Below are 7,500 nucleotides of genomic sequence, written 5' to 3'. Positions count from 1 at the left end.
AGAGAGGGGAGTCGTCCTCCCCGTGGCTCGGCTCTCCCCGTCCGGGCTGGGCTGGGCTGGGCTGGGCTGGGCTGGGGGACACTTGCGGTGTGACAGGAGGGTGAGGGCTGTCGCCCCACCGTTTCCATCCCTCCCCCCGCGTTTCAGGCCACTCCGGAGCCGGGAAGAGCTCGTACCCCTCGTCTTTGAACCTCCGCAGCCCGGGTAGACCGGTCGGCCTGTTCTCCAGCCCCACAAACCGGCCCCCCCCCCCCCGCCCCAAAGCCGTGCCGGGTAGACCTGGCAGATTGAGCGGAGATTGATTTTGTGGGCGTTTTCTTTGTTGTTTTTTTCCTCTCCTCCGTTGGTGTGTAGTCCTCCTCCGCCCCCGCCCCCCCCCATTACCTGGCTTCGATTCTGTTTCTCGCCGTGCGAAGGAGGGCGGGTGACTTCAGCCGGGCCTGTGACCCGCTCGTCTTCCGGCAGCCCCCCCGGCCCGTGCCCTAGCCGCTGGAACCGGGCCCCGGGAGCCCAGGTCTCACCCCACGCGGCGGCGGCGGCGGCGGCGGTGGGGCGGCAGCAGCAGCAGCTGCTTTCCCAAGGACGGGTGCCACGGGCAGAAGAGCGGCCCGAGGGCCTCCCCCCCCCCCCCGACAGGCACAGGTGCAGGCCGGGCAAGGACGCGGCCCAGCGAGCCGGCTGTAACAGAGAAGGCGGCGTTCTGGAGAGCGTTACAAATCCTTTGCATCTCTTTCGGGCGTGCACCGTGCACCCCCGAAACACACCCGCCCCCCCCCCCCCCCCCCCCCCCCGGCCCTCCTCAGTCCCCCCTCCACACCCCCAAGACCCCGTCTGCCACCTCGCGCACACGTGCGCGCAACACAGACGCGCCGACGCAGACGAGCGCCCCCCCCCCCCCACCTCCCAGGCCAAGACCCCTCACGAGTGGCAGACACGGGCACACACCCAGCCCACCCACACCCACCCCGCGCCGCCCCACGGCCGCCCCACAACTCACCCACAGGCAGGGACCCGACTGACCCTCAAGGACCACACAGGCCTCCGGGACCCCTCTACCCGCCAAGGCAGCCAGGCATCTGGGTCACATCTGCCCCACAAGTACTGCACCCGCGCTGCCCCACGGCTGCCCCGCAAGTTCTCCCCGAGGAACGGCGGGCCTCAGGGCCCGCCGTCTCCCCCCAGGGAAGACAGGCCTGCGGGTGCCCCCGGCCCCACAGCTTCCCCACCAGTGCCCCACAGCAGCCTTGCAAGTGCTCCCCGAGGAACAGCAGGCTTCTGGGTCACATCTGCCCCACAAGTACTGCCCCCGCGCTGCCCCACGGCTGCCCCGCAAGTGCTCCCCGAGGAACAGCATGCCTCGGGCCCGCCGTCTGCCCTCAGGAAAGACAGGCCTGCGGGTGCCCCCGGCCCCACAGCTTCCCCACCAGTGCCCCACAGCAGCCTTGCAAGTGCTCCCCGAGGAACAGCAGGCTTCTGGGTCACATCTGCCCCACAAGTACTGCCCCCGTGCTGCCCCACGGCTGCCCCGCAAGCGCTCCCCGAGGAACCGCAGGCCTCTGGGCCTGCCGTCTCCCCCCAGGGAAGACAGGCCTGCGGGTGCCCCCGGCCCCACAGCTTCCCCACCAGTGCCCCACAGCAGCCTTGCAAGTGCTCCCCGAGGAACAGCAGGCTTCTGGGTCACATCTGCCCCACAAGTACTGCCCCCACGGCTGCCCCGCAAGTGCTCCCCGAGGAACAGCATGCCTCGGGCCTGCCGTCTGCCCTCAGGAAAGACAGGCCTGCGGGTGCCCCCGGCCCCACAGCTTCCCCACCAGTGCCCCACAGCAGCCTTGCAAGTGCTCCCCGAGGAACAGCAGGCTTCTGGGTCACATCTGCCCCACAAGTACTGCCCCTGTGCTGCCCCACGGCTGCCCCGCAAGCGCTCCCCGAGGAACCGCAGGCCTCTGGGCCTGCCGTCTCCCCCCAGGGAAGGCAGGCCTGCGGGTGCCCCTGGCCCCACAGCTGCCCCGCAGGGCCCCAGAGCTGCTCCACAAGTGCTCCCCGAGGAACAGCGGGGCCTCTGGGTCACATCTGCCCCACAAGTGCTGCCCCAGTGCTGCCCCACGGCTGCCCCGCAAGCGCTCCCCGAGGAACCGCAGGCCTCTGGGCCTGCCGTCTCCCCCCAGGGAAGGCAGGCCTGCGGGTGCCCCTGCCCCCACAGCTGCCCCGCAGGGCCCCACAGCTGCTCCACAAGTGCTCCCCGAGGAACAGCGGGGCCTCTGGGTCACATCTGCCCCACAAGTGCTGCCCCAGTGCTGCCCCACGGCTGCCCCGCGAGTGCTCCCTGAGGAACCGCAGGCCTCTGGGCCTGCCGTCTCCCCCCAGGGAAGGCAGGCCTGCGGGTGCCCCTGGCCCCACAGCTTCCCCACCAGTGCCCCACAGCAGCCTTGCAAGTGCTCCCCGAGGAACAGCAGGCTTCTGGGTCACATCTGCCCCACAAGTGCTGCCCCACGGCTGCCCCGCGAGTGCTCCCCGAGGAACCGCAGGCATCTGGGCCTGCAGTCTGCTTCCAGGGAACTCAGGCCGGCGGGTGCCTCTGGCCCCACAGCTTCCCCACCGGTGCCCCACGGCTGCTCCTCAAGTGCTCCCCGAGGAACAGCATGCCTTGGGCCTGCCGTCTCCGCCCAGGAAAGAGAGGCCTGCGGGTGCCCCTGGCCCCACAGTTGCCCCTCCAGTGCTCCCTGAGGAACAGCGGGCCTCTGGGTCACATCTGCCCAACAAGGGCTGCCCCACAGCAGCCTTGCAAGTGCTCCCCGAGGAACAGCAGGCTTCTGGGTCACATCTGCCCCACAAGTACTGCCCCCGTGCTGCCCCACGGCTGCCCCGCAAGCGCTCCCCGAGGAACCGCAGGCCTCTGGGCCTGCCGTCTCCCCCCAGGGAAGGCAGGCCTGCGGGTGCCCCTGGCCCCACAGCTGCCCCGCAGGGCCCCACAGCTGCTCCACAAGTGCTCCCCGAGGAACAGCGGGGCCTCTGGGTCACATCTGCCCCACAAGTGCTGCCCCAGTGCTGCCCCACGGCTGCCCCGCAAGCGCTCCCCGAGGAACCGCAGGCCTCTGGGCCTGCCGTCTCCCCCCAGGGAAGGCAGGCCTGCGGGTGCCCCTGGCCCCACAGCTGCCCCGCAGGGCCCCAGAGCTGCTCCACAAGTGCTCCCCGAGGAACAGCGGGGCCTCTGGGTCACATCTGCCCCACAAGTGCTGCCCCAGTGCTGCCCCACGGCTGCCCCGCAAGCGCTCCCCGAGGAACCGCAGGCCTCTGGGCCTGCCGTCTCCCCCCAGGGAAGGCAGGCCTGCGGGTGCCCCTGCCCCCACAGCTGCCCCGCAGGGCCCCACAGCTGCTCCACAAGTGCTCCCCGAGGAACAGCGGGGCCTCTGGGTCACATCTGCCCCACAAGTGCTGCCCCAGTGCTGCCCCACGGCTGCCCCGCAAGCGCTCCCCGAGGAACCGCAGGCCTCTGGGCCTGCCGTCTCCCCCCAGGGAAGGCAGGCCTGCGGGTGCCCCTGGCCCCACAGCTGCCCCGCAGGGCCCCAGAGCTGCTCCACAAGTGCTCCCCGAGGAACAGCGGGGCCTCTGGGTCACATCTGCCCCACAAGTGTTGCCCCAGTGCTGCCCCACGGCTGCCCCGCAAGCGCTCCCCGAGGAACCGCAGGCCTCTGGGCCTGCCGTCTCCCCCCAGGGAAGGCAGGCCTGCGGGTGCCCCTGGCCCCACAGCTGCCCCTCAAGTGCTCCCTGAGGAACAGCGGGCCTCTGGGTCACATCTTCCCCACAAGTGCTGCCCCACAGCTGCCCTGCAAGTGCTCCCCGAGGAGCCACAGGCATCTGGGCCTGCAGTCTGCTTCAGGGAACGCAGGCCTGCGGGTGCCTCTGGCCCCACAGCTTCTCAAACTCTGCCCCACGGCTGATCCGCAAGTGCTCCCTGAGGAACCGCAGGCCTCTGGGTCACATCTGCCCCACAAGTACTGCCCCAGCGCTGCCCCACGGCTGCCCTGCAGCTGCTCCTCAGGGAATAGTGGGACTCCGGGCCTGCCTTCTCCCCCCAAGGGAAGACAGGCCTGCTGGTGCCCCGGCCCCACAGCTGCCCCGCAGTGCCCCACGGCTGCCCCGCAAGTGCTCCCCGAGGAACAGCAGGCCTCTGGGTCACATCTGCCCCACAAGTACTGCCCCAGCCCTGCCCCACGGCTGCCCTGCAGGTGCTCCCCAGGGAATAGCGGGTCTGTGGGCCTGCCGTCTCCCCCCAGGGAAGACAGGCCTGCGGGTGCCGCTGGCACCACAGCTGCCCCACAAATGCCTCACGGCTGCCCCAGCTGTGCCCCCCGGCTGCCCCACAAGTGCTCCCCAAGGCACCCAGGCGTCTGGGTCACATCTGCCCCACCCCAACTGCGCGCACACCGAGGCACTTGCACACGGGTGCACCATCTCCCCCGCCCCTTCCCATTCCCCCCTTCGCCTCTCACCCCCCCCAGCAGGCCTCTCCCCCAGCCCCAAAGCCCCGTCTGCCGCCGCACGCACACGTGCACACAACACCCACCCCACCCCCTCCAACGGGCCCGAACCTCTCGCGTGCGGCAGACGCAGACGCAGACAGAGCGTCTCCCCCCAAGCCCCGCTGCCGCCACCGAATTACCACCCACCCCCCCGCCACACCCCGCTGTCCCCCTTCACCCCCCCCTCCCCCGCCTCTATTCACCACCCGGTTCACTGCGAATCCGGCCGCCCCCTCCCCACGCTGCCCTCGGGCAGGTTTGCCACCCCCCCCCACCCCGCCCCGGCAAGGACGGCGGGAGACTTTAGGACCCAGCGGAGTCCCTGCCGGCTCCGTGCCCGGGCGGGTTAAGGGATTCCCGGTGGCGAGCGGGGATCTAACCCCGGCTGCCGAGTCTCTACCCTGCCGCGCCCCTGGCCCTGGCCGTGCCCGTGCCCGTGCCCCGGCGCTCCCGCCTTCCTTTCTCAGCCGCTCGCTCGCTCGCTCTGCTGCGCGCCTGCCCGCCCCTGCCGCGGCTGGAGAACCCACTGAACCCCCCCGCCCCCGCCCCCAGCACACACAACGCCCCCCCCCCCCCCCCCCCCACCTTACCGACCCAAAACCTACTCCGAAAAGAGGCACCGCGTGCCTGCCGCCCTCTCCCCGGCCCACCTCTGCGCCGTGCTCCCCGCCCGCTCGCTGCCCGCTCTCGCCTGCCTCTGCACCGGCACCCCTTCCCCGCCGCTGCCGCTTGCCGGGCAGTGGTGTGCTCGCGCGCCCGCGCAGGGCGCGAAGCCGCGGACCGCCACGCCCCACCCCCACCCCCGCCCCCGACCTGATCCGGGTCAGGGTGGCGGCTCTGCCACTGGCGCTTAAATCACGAACAAAAAAAAGTTGAAACTTAGTTTTTCGCCCACCCCAACCCCTCCCCCCACCCACATACCCCCCCCTCGCCCGACAGCCCCCCCCCCCCCCGCCCCCCCCCGCCGGGACGATCCGGGTCAGGCTGGCGGCTGTGCCAGTGACGCTAAAAACGTGAACGAAAAAAAAAGATCAAAATTATTTATCACCACCCGGTGATAAATCAAAATTATTTATGAGCCCCCGGCCCCCCCGCCGCCCCCCCACCCCCCCACCCCCCACCTGCCCGCACGCACTTGTTGGAAGGGAGGACCCGGGTCAGGCTGGCCGCTGTGCCGGTGACGCTTAAATCATGAACGAAAAGAAAAAACAAAAATATCACCCCCACCCCACACCGGCTGCCCGGTGTGCCCGGCTCCGGGGACCGGCTCGGCTGCAACTTCTACCCGCCTCCGGGGATAGGCGGGCAGGTCTACTTCGCTCCGGGAACCGGACCGGCTGTCAGGTCTACCCGGCTCCGGGGTCCGGGTCGGCTGTCAGGTCTACCCGGCTCCGGGGACCGGGTCGGCTGTCAGGTCTACCCGGCTCCGGGGACCCGACCGGCTGTCAGGTCTACCCGGCTCCGGGGACCGGATCGGCTGTCAGGTCTACCTCGCTCCGGGGACCGGGTCGGCTGTCAGGTCTACCCGGCTCCGGGGTCCGGGTCGGCTGTCAGGTCTACCTCGCTCCGGGGACCGGACCGGCTGTCAGGTCTACCTCGCTCCGGGGACCGGACAGGCTGTCAGGTCTACCCGGCTCCGGAGACCGGATCGGCTGTCAGGTCTACCCGGCTCCGGGGACCGGATCGGCTGTCAGGTCTACCCGGCTCCGGGGACCCGACCGGCTGTCAGGTCTACCTAGCCCCGGGGACCGGATCGGCTGTCAGGTCTACCCGGCTCCGGGGACCGGATCGGCTGTCAGGTCTACCTAGCCCCGGGGACCGGGTCGGCTGTCAGGTCTACCCGGCTCCGGGGACCGGATCGGCTGTCAGGTCTACCCGGCTCCGGGGACCGGATCGGCTGTCAGGTCTACCCGGCCCCGGGGAGCGGATCGGCTGTCAGGTCTACCCGGCTCCGGGGAGCGGATCGGCTGTCAGGTCTACCCGGCTCCGGGGACCGGAGCGGCCGTCAGGTCTACCTCGCTCCGGGGTCCGTATCGGCTGTCAGGTCTACCCGGCTCCGGGGACCGGATCGGCTGTCAGGTCTACCCGGCTCCGGGGACCGGAGCGGCCGTCAGGTCTACCTCGCTCCGGGGTCGGTATCGGCTGTCAGGTCTACCTCGCTCCGGGGACCGGATCGGCTGTCAGGTCTACCCGGCTCCGGGGACCGGTTCGGCTGTCAGGTCTACCCCGCTCCGGGGACCCGACCGGCTGTCAGGTCTACCTCGCTCCGGGGACCGGATCGGCTGTCAGGTCTACCCGGCTCCGGGGACCGGATCGGCTATCAGGTCTACCCGGCTCCGAGGACCGGATCGGCTGTCAGGTCTACCCGGCTCCGGGGACCGGATCGGCTGTCAGGTCTACCTCGCTCCGGGGACCGGATCGGCTGTCAGGTCTACCCGGCTCCGGGGTCGGTATCGGCTGTCAGGTCTACCCCGCTCCGGGGACCCGACCGGCTGTCAGGTCTACCCGGCTCCGGGGACCGGATCGGCTGTCAGGTCTACCCGGCTCCGAGGACCGCGTCGGCTGTCAGGTCTACCCGGCTCCGGGGACCGGATCGGCTGTCAGGTCTACCCGGCTCCGAGGACCGCGTCGGCTGTCAGGTCTACCCGGCTCCGGGGACCGGATCGGCTGTCAGGTCTACCCGGCTCCGGGGACCACCTCGGCTGTCAGGTCTACCCGGCTCCGGAGACCGGACCGGCTGTCAGGTCTACCCGGCTCCGGGGACCGGATCGGCTGTCACGTCTACCCGGCTCCGGCGGTACTTAGTGCCGGAGTGGCCGGGTAGACCTTGTGTCCGGAGCACGCACTTCCAGCCGCCGAAGGGGTCGCTGTTTTTCGTTACCTCCAGTTGTGTCATCGTAAGAGGCGGCGTGTTTGGCGCGCCTCCCCGGTGGGCAGTGCCTGCGCTCTTGAGGCCGTCCGGGGGTAGAGACGTGATTTT

Source organism: Rissa tridactyla, unplaced genomic scaffold, assembly GCF_028500815.1.
Source record: "Rissa tridactyla isolate bRisTri1 unplaced genomic scaffold, bRisTri1.patW.cur.20221130 scaffold_476, whole genome shotgun sequence".
In the NCBI taxonomy this organism is placed as follows: domain Eukaryota; kingdom Metazoa; phylum Chordata; class Aves; order Charadriiformes; family Laridae; genus Rissa; species Rissa tridactyla.
This window is presented reverse-complemented; position numbering follows the sequence as displayed.